The sequence below is a fragment of the Talpa occidentalis genome, unplaced genomic scaffold, assembly GCF_014898055.3.
Source record: "Talpa occidentalis isolate TD23 unplaced genomic scaffold, MPIMG_talOcc4v2.1 talOcc4.16, whole genome shotgun sequence".
Lineage (NCBI taxonomy): Eukaryota > Metazoa > Chordata > Mammalia > Eulipotyphla > Talpidae > Talpa > Talpa occidentalis.
Genome location: NW_023601653.1, coordinates 13,836,557 through 13,851,344, shown reverse-complemented (window position 1 = coordinate 13,851,344; position 14,788 = coordinate 13,836,557). Strand labels below are relative to the sequence as shown.

General features: G+C 41.4%; 1 protein-coding gene across 6 annotated transcripts in view; it reads left to right on the top strand.

Moving 5' to 3' along the window:
• The window catches only part of NR1H4 (nuclear receptor subfamily 1 group H member 4), an 85,497-nt gene that overhangs the window by 19,930 nt on the left and 50,779 nt on the right, over positions 1 to 14,788 (top strand). For 4 of the 6 annotated variants that reach the window (XM_054696106.1, XM_037513793.2, XM_037513794.2 and 1 more), the window contains exons 1-2: positions 1,432 to 1,450; positions 2,989 to 3,254. The exons of 1 other annotated variant lie outside the window; for it this stretch is intronic. The gene's annotated coding sequence lies outside the window, so the exon portion shown is untranslated. Of the gene's footprint in view, positions 1 to 1,431; positions 1,451 to 2,988; positions 3,255 to 13,958; positions 13,979 to 14,788 lie in introns of those variants that run through there. One more of the 6 variants, XM_054696105.1, reaches the window with a different exon arrangement.

Below are 14,788 nucleotides of genomic sequence, written 5' to 3'. Positions count from 1 at the left end.
AATATTCAAAAACACAATTTGATTCAAGAAGCTACTCCTATTACTGCTGAGTGAATGTCCAACGTATGTGTTGGAGCTGAAAGAAGGTTCATTTTAATGAACATAATTGGCACAAGATTAACAGTTTAACAGTAGATGACATACATATATGTTCATGATAGTAAATATGTTGGGGAAAGAATTAACTTACTGGGATGCAATTCCTCTTGTTAAAACGTGATTAAGGGCCTCCCCGGTGGCGCAGCGGTTGAGCGCTGGGTGGCAAAGCTGCCCGCAGCCTCTGCAGTGCCGGTTCGATCCCCGGCTGCTCCCCGGCCACCGGAGGAGGGTCCCGCATGGCGCGCAGACCTCTCCTGCCGCCCGCTGCTCCCCTCAGCAGTGTACTTCGGTCCTTCTGCCTGCTCTGCTCCCCGCTCTGGCTCTGGTGAATTCTCTCACCCTCCCGCGCTTCTGACTATACCCAGTGCATGTATAAACAAACATACAAACAAACAAATAAATAAATAAATAAAACATGCCTCTATTAAAAAAAATTAAAAAAAAAAAAAAACGTGATTAACTTTATAGGTTGGCTGCCAATACAAGGGTTCAGCAAAAATCAATGAAATTGGCTACATAGCATTTATAATACATAAAAGTTGTATATTTGGCTATTTTTTTTGTAAAACATGAGTTACACATGTTTAAACAGGAGACTGAGTGTCTGTGTGTGTGTGTGTGTGTACCCTCTCTCTGACAGCTGGCTATTGAACATTTTCCAGCTCACCACTGCCCCCACCTACCCTACAGATAGATATTTTTTTCATGTTTTCTCCACCCTCTTAGTTAAAAAACACTGACCTTCTCTTTGCTTCATGGGATTCTTCAAGCTACCATTTTGCCTTGGAGCCTTTGCTGCTGCCTTTTCTTTTCCTTGAGATTCTCCCTTTTCTCCTCAATAACTTTCATTCTTCACATACCTGAGAACCTTCAGATCTAGTTTAGTTGGGAAATATAATGATCAGCCAGAAATTCCCAGAGAGAATAATAATAGCTAGTGCTTTTCTAGCATTTCTGTGCACCAAATACTCTATAGTACAACAGTTTGCTTTGATTAATTCATTTAATCCTTACAAGAACATCATGAAATAAGTAGTAATTTTATCTCCAATTTACAGAAGAGGAAACAGACATAGATATATGTTCAATAAAAACCTAAAGTCACATAGCTTGTAAGCGGTCTAGCTGGGACTTGAACTCAAGTAATAAGCTCCAGCATCTGTGTTCTCAGTCATCACCTCCCGTTGCTGCTGGAGTGAATGAAATCACAACTCAGACTCTTGCCATCCAAGAAGAACTGGACTGGGAGTCACCTAGGAGTTGCTGGGGGCAGCCTAGAGCTCAGAATGCCGTGAGTGCCTTGCAGAGACTCTTCAGATGGACTGGGTTTCCTTCCTCCTTGTGATAAGGGGTAGGTGTGCCTTAGTGTATCCAGAGCCCATGGGGTTTGGGAGTGAGCCTGTAGGAACTGCTTGTGCTATTTAATAAGTAAACTATAGCATTCCTAACAGACTTGAGTGTAGGCCTTCCACTAACTTTACAATGGGGAGCACTAGCACGTGCACACACACATACACACACACACACACAAACATTCATACCCATGTGCAGCACAGAACTTTGAAAAGTTTTTTTTCAAGTTCATTCATTGATTCAGTTAACAAACAGTTATGCAATGCTTTTCCCATGAGAGGCACTATGCTAAGCCCAGGGATCGAAACAATGGTAAGTCTGCTACTGTCCTCTAAAAATTTTGTTTTTGCTAAGGTTGTAAATAAGTAACTAATATACTGGGTCAAAGGAGGTAAGAGGCAATGAGAGGAATACAGGGTGAGGGAAGTTTGCTGGGCAGAGTAGGGGCAGGTGAGAGAGAAGGTTGACATTAGAGAGACCTCAGCATATGTGGGAGAACTGAAAGAAAAGTAATTTAGTGAAAGGAAGAGCTTGTGCAAAAGCATTGAGGCAGGAGAGCTTACTCCAGGTGGGCAATAGTTGGAGGTCTATTGAATATCTTGTCTCTTCAATAAAAACCTAAAGTCTATTGAAGAGACAAGATATAAGAAGATATTAGTAAGGCTAGATTTCCGGGAGGGGGTGTTCTAAACATCAGCATTTTAAGTTGATATTTTAGGCAATGGCAATCCTTTGGGGATTTGTGAATAGGAAAACAGTGTTGGCTACACAGTCGGCAGATAATATTTGTGCAATTGATAACAGAAAAATAATAATGGCTAAATATTTTTTTTGGGGGGTGCTTTCTATATCCTAGACATTTTTCTCAACATTTTACATATTTTCAATTATGCATGTAATTTTCAACATAGCCCAAGAGACAGTTACTCTTTCCATTGTACAGATGAGGAAACTGAGACTCAGAGGGGATTAATGTCTTGACCAAAGTTGTGGAAAATGAGGAGGCGTCTGACCAGGGTGCACATCTTACACTGAGAAGCAATTTGGGAAACTGGTGGAATTTAGTGGAAGGCCTGCACTCAAGTCTGGTAGAAAACAGAAAGGGGGGAAGGTCAGGGAAGAGAAGAGAAAGGAGTTATGGAGCCAAAGTGGTTCTTCGCGACAGAAGCTGTGGTAGGTCCAAAATAGTAGAACAAGGTAAGTTGGAAATAAGAGACATTCCAAAGACACAATCCACTCCAATCTGTTATTATTTGATCCAGGAGCCCTGGGAGAGGGAAGGGTCCAGAAGGCTGAGTTTCTAACTTCAGTCCCCTGAAGGAAATTAGAGGGGTTGAGAGGAGGAAGGACCATTCAGTTTTAGGTGATGTTTACAGAAATCTGGGTACCCCGGACCCTAAAAAGCAGCCTGAGGAGAAGTAAAAGGCAAGGTTCAAGGCTCCTCAGCTGTCACGTTCACTTTCCTTGGGCTGTGGGAGTTTGCCCTGGGAACCTTGAAGCTCTCCCAAGGTTCCTTTCTATGTTTATATCATTTAGCAGGGAAAGGATCGTTAATGACTAATCTGTGTTCAGAAGGCACACAGCCAAGGAGGAGATGCTCTGCTGGCCGGAAGGCCGCCCGTGATCTTCCACGGCTTTTGCTGGAACTCCCTCCTCCTCCTCACCCCACTGTCTCCTGCCTCACCCCAAGGCAAAAGCAGATTGTGAGCACTTGTGGCAAAATCACTGAGATTTGGAGAGGAGAGCAAGACACAGAATCCTCCCTGGGCCCTGGAAGTTCGCGTCCACCTAAGACTATCAGAGTGAGTACTTAATTCCTCTAGGGGAGGGGTGCCTATTTCAAGGCCACAGAAAGAAAGGAGTCATTTCAAGTTTCTCTTAAATACCAGCAGGTTTTGTCCATGAATGACTTCTAACTTAGTAGGTAGAGTTTGATGGGAAATGCTGAAAATTTGAAAAAGGGAAAGAAAGAAACTAAAAACAGAAAGAAGCAGGACTTAGTGGGTCTAACAGTTGCTTACCTTATGGAAGAATTATTTAGGAAGACCTTTTTAATAGTGTGACTACCCAGGAGAATCACTGGATGTCGCCACTAGAGAAATGTTTCCAGTCTGATCCATCCCTAACTTGACATGTACAATGTCCTTTAGTGTCATTTATAAAATCTTGATGTGAGCTTGGGAATATTTTGTCAGATGACTTGGAAACCAGAGATCAGACAACATTTAGGCTATCCATAATAGAAAATTTTTCCTAGGAAAAGAATAGGTTTAAAAACTTTGTCTTTTGACATCAGTGATAAACTCTTCTATTGCTTTCCATTTCTTGTATTAATATCAGAGGGAAATATTTTTAAAAGATGGAAGATAACAGGAAAAACTTTAATATTAAAATTGCCCAAGGTCTAAAATATATAGATAGATATCTCTCTGATTCCTGCACCGTGGAATTAGGCAGCTACGAGGTGAGTCCGGGTCATTTCAAGAGTTTTATTTAGAAATGAGTGGCGGGTGGATGCATTTGACTCAGTTAGAGTTCTTTGAGAAACTTACCTGAACTTTAAGAAAATCTGATGTTGCCTTAGAACTACCTCAGCAGTATGGACAAGGAGGAAGGAATAGATGTTGGCACGGTGGGTGGGAGGGCATCACTGGATTGCTGGCTGTGATTTTATAAAATGATAGACACCTTCATCTATGACTCACCCCTCACCCTCCAAATTATGGACCCATGCCATGTGCACTGTGGACTTTCCTGTTTTGCTGAGAATGTTGCAATATGACTGATGCAACTCCAAGTTAGCTGATAAATTCCTGGTCAGGGACAGTGTTCTCTTGTCCTGAGTCCCTTTCTAGAGATTTGCAGCTTTTTCTCACACAAAGTCCTTCTGCCTCTCTCTCCTGGCCCCAAAATGGAGAGGGAAAGTAGTAAAATCCTCATCCTTCCTCTTATTTCCACACCTTCAAAATCTGACCAAATTGTAATAGAATACTCAAAATTTAGGAGGCCCAGAATACTCTGTAAGGAAGGGTGTGTGTGTGTGTGTGTGTGTGTGTGTGTGTGTGTGTGCACATGTGTGTGTGTGCGCGTGTATGTGTATGCAGGAGTGTGAAATGGAGTTCACTTGATTGAAAGTCAGTTAATACATCACAGGCTTTACCTAAATTGCCTGTTTCCTCCTCACAATAACCCTGCTGTGATGTTTCCTTATACTCATTTGACAGATGAGGAAACTGAGCCTCAAAGGGGGCAAATAACTCGTCCACGGTCATATTGCTAGGAAGCAGCAGATCTCGAATTTAAGGACAGGTCTTTCTGACTCCAGAGTTCTTCCCTTGCCCCAACCCCACCACTGTTGTTGGAAGAACTTGAAATCTGGAATGACAGGAGAGCAGGCAGAGCAGCCTGCAGATGTTTGAGTTTGATGTGGGTGATTCGTTAATCCCTGCACCATATTAAAGATTCCTAAAACCTCACAGGGCATGTTCTCATGTCTGCACCATAAGCAAGGGAGTGGCAAGTTTTCAGCCAAGAGCCAGGGTGGAAGAGCTGACTGGAGACATCCATCATCCACCAGCAGCATCTTAATTCAAGCCTCCAGGACCCTGCAAGGTGCTGTGAATAGGAGAGAGCTCAGCACAAAGGCTGCGGGTTACAAGCACCAGGAGGATGGATTTGGAAGGCTTGCTGTCCTCAGCCTGGCAGATAAAGGAAAGATGAAAGGTGTAGGTTCTTGTCTTGACAGAGAGTGTTTCCCCTTCGCCTTGCTCCTAATCTCATCTCTCTCTTAAATCCTAGTAACATAGATCATGAAGGGAGTAAGAAGAATAGGCACAATTTTCTTCTTCTCAGATATTTCTTATTCTGCCAGTGGCGATGTCGCCACAGGATCTCACTCTGTGAATGTCTTAGCCACCACACTGCATGGGAGACAAAATTGGATTACAGAGACATATCCAACGTGCTTTTCTCTCACCCTACTCATCCCTTTCCCTAAGCCCTTTTCCCTCCACCTTTTGTTCCTTTCTCCCAATCTGGGCAATACAGGAAGATGAGTAATTCTCACTCTCCTTCCTCTTTGTAAATTTGTGCCACTACAATGTTAGTACAACATACCTTGACTGCCAAGTGAAGTATTGCCTAGGAAACAATGATATGATTGAGTCTTTGTTAGGTCTAAGAATGACAACAGAGTTCTGGTGACTAGAATTAATATGTTTGAATAGAAAATGACTTCTTACTAATTTTCACCTTTTCAAGATAAAATCATAAAACTTTGAGATTCTGGCTCCCCCCTGTAAATAGATTTAGAAGGTCTTTTCTAGTCCCAGTTATCCTGGGATAACATGGATCTCTTATACTTAAATGAATGCCATAGGTTCGAAGGAAAGGAGAAAACAGCATAGATTGAGAGTTTTAAGCCCTGGCAGGGGTGATCTGGAAGACAGGGTAATTTTCTGGTTGATGGAGAGAATGGTCTTACTGGGGGATGTAGTTGCTCAGAGGAAAGTCTACTGTTCCAGAGCTCAGCTGGTCCCTGTTGGAACTCAGAATCATCTGTTGCCACTTTCTAGAGAGCTACAGAAACTCTCAATGTAGATGCCAGTTCAGCACCAGCATAGACCGTAAGGAATAAAAGCTGGTTGTAGTCCAGGGTTGAGAAGGCAGAGAAATGTCACTCCAAAGTGGTTGTGTGCGGCATCTTTGCTCTCCCAGAGTCCAGACTGTGAATCTGAGGCCATGATTAGACTTCAAGGGGCTAGCTTGATAAGGTATTTAAAAGTTTATGCATGTTACAGAGGATTTTTAGAACTATGAAACTATCCTGTGTGATACTGCACTAATGGATACATGTCATGATACATTTGTTAAAACCCATGGAATATACAACTCCAAAAGTGAGGCCTAATGTACACTATGGAAGTTGGGTGATAATGATGTGTCAATCAATGTAGGTTCATCAATTGTAACAAGGTATCACTCTGGCAGCTGTGGATAGTGGGGGTTGTGCATTTGTAGGGTAACAAATGTAATTTCCATTCAAATTTTCTGGGAACCTAAAACTGCCTTAGAAAGATAAAGTTTATCAATTTAAAAAAATCTGCATTTTGTATTTGCTTTTCTTAGAGAAACTTATCATTTTCATTGACATGCAAACAAGCAGCACAATCCTAAAATTGTTGAAATAAACCTCTCTCCCAGAGAACCTAAATGTGCCTGCTTGTTGTAGGCATCTCTGTATAAAACTAACAAAATGGGGCTCAGGGAATGTTAGTTATCCCCAGAAACTGACTTACTTTATTGCATTCATCTCATAAGAAGTTAAGATTATCACCGAGTCTAAAATCTATTTTGAAATTAACTAACCTGTTCTCTACTTTCCTCTTTCTACATATAAAAATACCAGTTCTTTCAACAGCTGCCTAGGACTTGATTCTGTAGCTTGAGCACCATGCGCTTAGCCATTTCACTGCTGGTGGTGTTTAGGTGGTTTCTGCTTTCTCACCATTAGTAGTGATGCTAAAATGTGTATCCTTGTGCACACTGCAAAGATTTATTTAAGAAACCTAATGATTGGCAACCTAAGAATGGCATTTTATTCCACTATCATTCACTAAAAAGCCCTCCCAAAAGACTAAAATCTACACCCCACTAGCGGTGTGTGAGTATACATATTTCCCAACACCTTCTCCAACTTCCAGGATTCTCCAACTTAAAAAGAAAATTGATAATCTGTTAGGTGGAAATAGTATCTAATCATATTAACGTGCATTTTCTTAATGATTATTTTCAGATGTTTTGTATGTTTATTGGTCACTTGTATTTCTCCTTTGTTGAAATTCCTATTTATGTCCTTTGCCAATTACTCCCTTTGATTGTTTATCCATTCTGTTCTTGTTCATAAGAGTTATTTATGTATTGTTTGTAATAAGCTTTTTTTACTGTTATTTATGTTGTAAACATTTAATTCCCAGTTTGTGTCATATATTTAGCTTCGTTGCAATATCTTGACTTCTGTCTTCTTGATTTTAGTTAAATTTATCTTTTCCTGTTTATTGTTTAATAAGTCGTCGATCTCTAAGTTCATGAATATTGTGAGTGTGTTTGTCTATATTTTCCCTATCAGTTCATAATTTTGAAAATCTTTGATACACCTGTCTTATTTTCAAGAATATTGCAAGGTAGAAACTTTTATTCTCCATCTCCACGCCACCGCCACCCTCAAATAAAGAAATAGTCAATTTCCTGGCACTGGATAGGTGACCTTTCTCTCCTGATGAGAGCTGGATCCATTCACATGGAGCCTGGAGTCCTGCTGCACCATAGGTCAGTAGCTGTTCTCTGCCTAGAGCCGTCCCCACTGCATGCCTTTGCCTAGTCTCATAGCTACTCCTTTAAGACTAAATTCAAGAATTGGTCCTCTACCTTCAGGAAGATTCACTCACTCTCCTAGTCATACTCCTGCTTAACCCATCAGTAATTTTCCTTTAGAATAAAATACAAACTCTTGATCAAGGCCAAGAGAGAGATGAATTAAGGAACTGTTCATTTTGCAGGCACATTTTCAATCAATACAAAGGGTCCAGGTTATGCTGTGTTAAAAAATAAGACTGTGTTGCATTGCTGGCCTCTCTGTCTGGCATAAGATACTTAAAGTAAGAAATGGCCCCAGAGTAAATATTGAACCATGTGGTTGAAAGATCCTTTGCTAAGGGGTCAAAAAACTTAAGAGGGTGTCTTGTAGACTCTTGCATCTAGGACTTCTAAAAATGTCCAGGGCATTAGCTCACAGCATTAGCTTGACATATCCACAGCAGAAAGAACTCTGTCTCAAAAAATATGGATATGGGTTTTCAGCTCTTATGTGTATTGTTTTTGTACATTTCAATCCACCAATCATTCTATGGTTCAAACCAGACTGGTTCTAAAGGTGATTCTGATAAAGCATATCATTCATTCATTTATTAATTCATTCATGTATTTTATGGTATATCTAATGTACCTAGCAGTGTGCTAGGCACTGGAGAACCATTGTAAGCTTTCTTGGAGCTGAGGGTCTAATGGGGGAAATAAACTACCAACTCACCACAAAAACAGAGGTAGAATGTCAATTGTGACAAGCACTACAAAGAAGAGGTACCCAATGCTGCAAAAGTTTATTGGAAAAACAGGCTAGGTAAGGAAGTTGAAAAGCAGGGCTGGGACAACAGTGAGAAAGTGAGGGACACAGGGTGTAAAATTCAAGGGGTATATGCATGCAAGTTCATGGAGTCTGCATCCTTGTGCTTATTTTACATCTAATTGAAAATAAAAGTGAGTTGTTCGGGCCCCTCCAAGAGAGCATAGAAACTCAAAAAATTGTAGAACTCTGGTTAGTTTATATATTTTCAATATACAACCCACAAAGGAAATACACCTTTGATGAATATTTTAGAACAGCAAAAGAAGTTTGAGAAGAATCCAAATTATATAAACAGCTAACCCTGTATAGGCTTATTGAATCAATTTGTACATAGGAACAGCTCATGCTGGATGATTTAGGCAGACAAGACTTTACAAAACTGCCAATTTGGTCTCACTAGGGATTGATAAATGGCTAGTCACAGTCTCAGTGGGGACAGCTGCATGGGCAGGAGTGCCTTTATAGCAGACGTGGATTTACACCCCCACTCTGCTTCTTAGTAATGGTACAACCTTGAAAAGGTTACTTCACTTCTTTGAACCTCAGTTTTCTTGTCTATAAAGTGTGTATTTTATCACCTACTTGTTTTCTTATAGATTAACTGAGATAACAGGGCGTGGAGCCTGCCACATAGTATGGGCTCATAGTATGGTGGATATTTTAATCATCTCCAAATAGGAATGCAATGGTTACCAAGACAGTAATAAAGGCGATCTGGGTTTCATTAATTTTTATTTTTTTTTTAAGATTGATTTATTTAGGCATACAAGAACTGGGGTATAGGCCAAAAATGCAGGGTGGTGAGAGGATTCACTAGAGACACAGTGGGGTGCAGAACAGGTGGATCTACCAAAATACACTGCTGAGGGGAGCAGCGGGTGAGACAGGAGAGGTCTGCTGCGCCATGTGAGGTAGCTACCTGGCCAGGGATTTTACTCATGCCACAGTGGCTGGTGATAGCTTGATAGCCCTGAGACTTTAACTGCTTCACCACCAGGGAGGCCCCATCTGGGTTTTTTGAACACCATCCTCCGCATGATGTGGTCACAATGGCTATATTGGCTCAAGACCATCCTGCCTGGCCTGTGGTCAGTACTGGACACACATTGTCCTTTAAATCTCTCTGGAATTTAGGAAGGATTTATTTGTCCTATATATGTATTTTTGCCCTAGACATATAAACATTTTTCCCTAGAACTCCTTTCATTTTTCATTTAAGAACATTCTTCCAGGGCCTCCCCTGGTGGCACAGAGGTTGAGCGCTGGGCTGCGAGGCTGCCCGCAGCCTCTGCAGTGCTGGTTCGATCCCCCTTCTCCAGCCGTGGTCCCACATGGCGAGAGAGACCTCTCCTGTCTTGCCCGCTGCTCCCCTCAGCAGTGTATTTCGTCAGTCTGCCTGTTCTGTTCCCCGCTCTGGCTCTGGTGAATTCTCTCACCCTCCCGCGCTTCTGGTTGTGCCCAGTGCTTGTATAAATACGTAAATAAATAAATCTCTTTTTTTTTTTATACTAATTCTTCTTTTTTTTTTTTTTAAATAGAGGCATAAGAATATTTATTTATTTATTTGTTTGATCGTTTGTTTTTGTTTATACATGCACTAGGTACAGTCAGAAGCGCGGGAGGGTGAGAGAATTCACCAGGGCCAGAGCGGGGAGCAGAGCAGGCAGAAGGACCGAAGTACACTGCTGAGGGGAGCAGCGGGCGGCAGGAGAGGTCTGCGCGCCATGTGGGACCCTCCTCCGGTGGCCGGGGAGCAGCCGGGAATTGAACCGGCGCCGCAGAGGCTGTGGGCAGCTTCGCAACCCAGCGCTCAACCGCTGCGCCACCGGGGAGGCCCAATAAATAAATCTTTAAAAAAAAAAAGGAACATTCTTCCAGCCTTTGGGCTGAATCTAGTGCTTTCCCTGGGAATGAAATGACAAAGGTTTGCTTGCCCTTAAGAATGGAATATATTGATATCCAAAATACAGTGCATGATATTCAAAATACATGAACAACTATATTCATCTGAGAAATATGTCACCAAACATGCATCGCTGGGTGTGAAGAGTTCACAGGGAACCAGCCCATATAACCAGTTTTTTATCTTCATCTTTTGAGAGCTGAGATTCTTTTAGATCAGAGTCCAAGCGATTTAATTGGAGCTGGGGCTTACCAAGGCCTCCATGTGCAAGTGGTTTTTGCTAAATCAGAGCCGCTCCACACACCATGAACTTTCTGTGACACACAATATCTAAACAAGTAAAAACTGATAACCAGAAAGTGGGAGTCCTAGCTGCCATGTGTCTTATCACATTAAAAACAAACAATGCATACCATTTCTGAAATTATTCCTGGGTCCTTAAATTAAGGGTTTGGTTAGAGCATCATCCAAATAAACATAAAGTAAAACAAACATTTTGTCTCTGCTTCCACCAAATACTCAAGACTTAAACTTGGCATTATCAGGCTTTTCCTCTGCCCCCTTATCCTGTATGTAAGCCCTACTCAGCCCCTTCCTTTCTGTCTCTACAGAGACCACTCTGCTGTGTGCCTGGATTATCTCACTTCAGCAATAAATTCCATGCATTTTTCTCCATCTTTCACTGTTTACCCTTCCATCTCACTTTCTCCTTAGAACAAACTTCTTGAACGTAGATCTCTCTGTGTCACTGAAAATGCTTGGTGGTGCCTCATCAGGCCTGGTTAGGTTGTCCGGGAAGATTGTGGAAAGGAGTTACTTTCTTCTCAAAGCCTTAAGAATGTGTATTTGTGGGGCATCCTGGGTGGCACAAGGGGTTAAGTCTCAGTGCTATGAGGCTCTCTGCAGTCACCGAAGCATGAGTTCGATCCCCAGCCAGGAGCTAACCCACATGGTACAGCAGACCTCTCCTGTCTTGCCCACTGCTCCCCTCTGCAGTGTCTTTCAGGGAAGAGTAAAAGTATTCAACAAGCAATTTTGAGAAAATTCACCTGTACCATAGGCTAAAAATAGAAAGCAGGGCCTCCCCGGTGGCGCAGCGGTTGAGCGCTGGGTTGCGAAGCTGCCCTCAGCCTCTGCAGTGCTGGTTCGATCCTCGGCTGCTCCCCGGCCACCTGAGGAGGGTCCCGCATGGCGCGCAGACCTCTCCTGCCGCCCGCTGCTCCCCTCAGCAGTGTACTTCGGTCCTTCTGCCTGCTCTGCTCCCCGCTCTGGCTCTGGTGAATTCTCTCACCCTCCCGCACTTCTGACTGTACCCAGTGCATGTATAAACAAAACAAAACAAACAAACAAATAAATAAATAAACATGCCTCTATAAAAAAAATAAAGTGGTTCTGCCACATTTATAAAAAAAAAAAATAAAAAATAGAAAGCAATAAGAGTAAGCTTAAAAAAACAAAACAAAAACTAATACAGTCCCCAACAACAAGGAAAACAAAAGAGAATATCAATAACTGGGACTTTATCAAACTAAAAATCTTCTGCACAGTCAAAGAAACTGTAACTAAAATGCAGACAAACTACTGAGTGGAAGAAAATATTTGCACACCGTGCATCTGACAAGAGACTAATATTAATCATCTATGAAGAACTCATGTAACTCAACAAAAAGAAAACAAATGACACATTCAAAAAATGAGCAGAACTAAACAGACACTCTCCAAAGAAGACATACAGCCTGCCAATGGGCAAATGAATGTGACTATGCCAAAGAAGTTTTATTTATGAACATTTAAATTTGAAATTCATATTATATTTCACATTTTTTTTTTGGCTTTTCCAATCATGTGAAGATACAAGGAATCTTAGCTTTCAGGCTGTACAAAAACACACAGTGGGTCAGCTTTGGTCTGCAGGCAAGCATATGCCAAATCCAGCTTAACGTACAGTGTGTAAGTTCCTAGAGTGGGCAAAGAATATGAAGGTTACCCAAGAAACTGGCCATTGCAATTGTATTTTGTAAGGGAAATGGCAGACAGAGAAGGAAGGAAGATATTTTTCAGTATATTTGTTTGAGTTGCTCACTTTGTGCTTGTTTTACCATTTCAAACATGCAAGTTTCCTTTTTCAAAAGCCCTTTCAGGAACTATAAATCCAACAAAACTGACATGAATAGACTGCTAACTGCCTGTATACTGGAGGGCTCTGTCATTAGTTAAACAGGGGCACCTCCTGCTAATGGTAGTTATTCAGGGATTGGGGGAATTGGGTTTTCATTTGGGTAAGTGATAAATTATGTCCTAGACCTTTGTGTCAATAAGAGAATGAAATTCTTATCTTGTGCTATTTCTCCAGAAAGAGTATGCCAAGTGGCAGGGAATTAGCCAGAACTAAGCAGGAAAAATATTAATACAAATCATTTAATTCAGCCAACCTTTCTTGAGGGCCTATTGTATCACAGGCACTTTGATGGGAGGTGCCAAGTTTATATGGACATATAAAGTAAAATATATGATCTGAATCTAAAATGAAGTGAGTATGTCTAGAATATATTAGAGAGTTGTAATGTGCTATAGAAATAAGGGGGAGCTTGATGAACATGATTGTAAATTTTTTAAAAATGTGAAAAGAAGTTAATATAGATGAAAACTCAAAGTAAGAGTCACAGAATTAAAATCTGTTTTGTAAAAGACCAGAAAAATTGGGTCTTAAGTAACAGTGGTAAATCTTGGTGTGAATATTAGGAAAAATTCCTGACTCTGCTTATTGTGGGTTCCTGGGAATTATTTTTATGAGAAACTGTGAAATTTACTATTCCAAAGACAGGAGAAACCTTCTCTCATGTAATAGTTGCCTGAATTTGGTGTGTGGGTGTGTGTGTGAGGGGGGTGTCTTTTCAACCCATTTATTTTATTTTAAAGATTTGTTTATTTATGCATACAAGAAATGAGATCTAGGCCAGAGGTGCGGGAAGTTGGGAGGATTCAACAGAGACAGAGTGGGGAGCAGAACGGGCAGATTGACTGAAAATCACTGCTGAGGGGAGCAGCAGGAGAGTCAGGAGAGGTCCATTGTGCCATGGGGGTTGCTCCCTGGCCGGCCGAGGATCGAACTCGTGCTACAGAGGCTTCCAGTAACCCCCTGCGCCACCAGGGAGGCTCCTCAACTCATTTATTAGTCAATATTCAGACACATATACACAATTATTATCATTATATACCATCATGTATATTAATATGTGCACATTAAATATATGCAAACACAATTCATATACACATATTAAAACCTGAATCGCCAAGTCCTCAAATAGCTTGAGTATAAATGAAGCCCCATTCGTGGCAACAATTCAACTTTTTTTATTCCTTAGGCATCTACAGATCCCTGCTTTGCTCCAGTATTTCAGGAGTGCTTTGGGGGGGCTCCATGTTTTTTGTCTAATCAGGTAGGCTCTGACTACTTCTCCCATTACTCTGGTGCCATGTGAGAAAGAAGTGCTCAAATGGTGATCACAGCTTCTCCCGAGCACTTCTCCATGTGCTGCAGCAACGCTTGGGCACTGCTACTATTTCACAACTGTCCCAGATAGACCTGAGTCCTCTTGGGATCAAAGTTCCAAAGTGATATGTGGCAGCTGTTGGAGGGTGAGGGTAGATTTGAAATATAGTGTCTCTCCTACATGTACATCTTGTTAGAAGGGTCTACCTTATATGTCAATATTTCCAGACTTAATTTTTATTTATAACCATCTCCTTTCTCATCTCAGGATGGTGGAACAGTTCTTGAATCTGACATGGGGCAGTCAGACCTTGCACTACATTGAGAATTAAACATTCCTCTAATGACTAGGGTGAGGCTTATGTTTCCTGGATCCTCTAGCTTTACAAGGGAGCTTCTTCCAACAAGTCTCTTGGTTTGCTGGACAGCAGATATTGGTGGAGCCATGCCATTGGCTCACCAGGTGAACCCAGTTGTGTCTGCATTTCCCCTGTGGACAAAAGTTGGTTTTCTTTCATGGGAGGCGCTCTCTCTCTTTTGTTTCTTCAACCTCTCTCTCTTGTCTTCTTTTTAACTTAGATATTCCCTAGTAATCCCTGTCTTTAAAAATTACCCTTGAGACACATCCTGCATCAGCTACTTCCCTGTCTCTTCACATTTTCCAAATCCAAACCTATTAGAGCATTCTGATCTTCATTTTCTACAGCTTCATAACAATATGTAATCATCTGTATATTTGTGTGATTTTTTAAAAGTT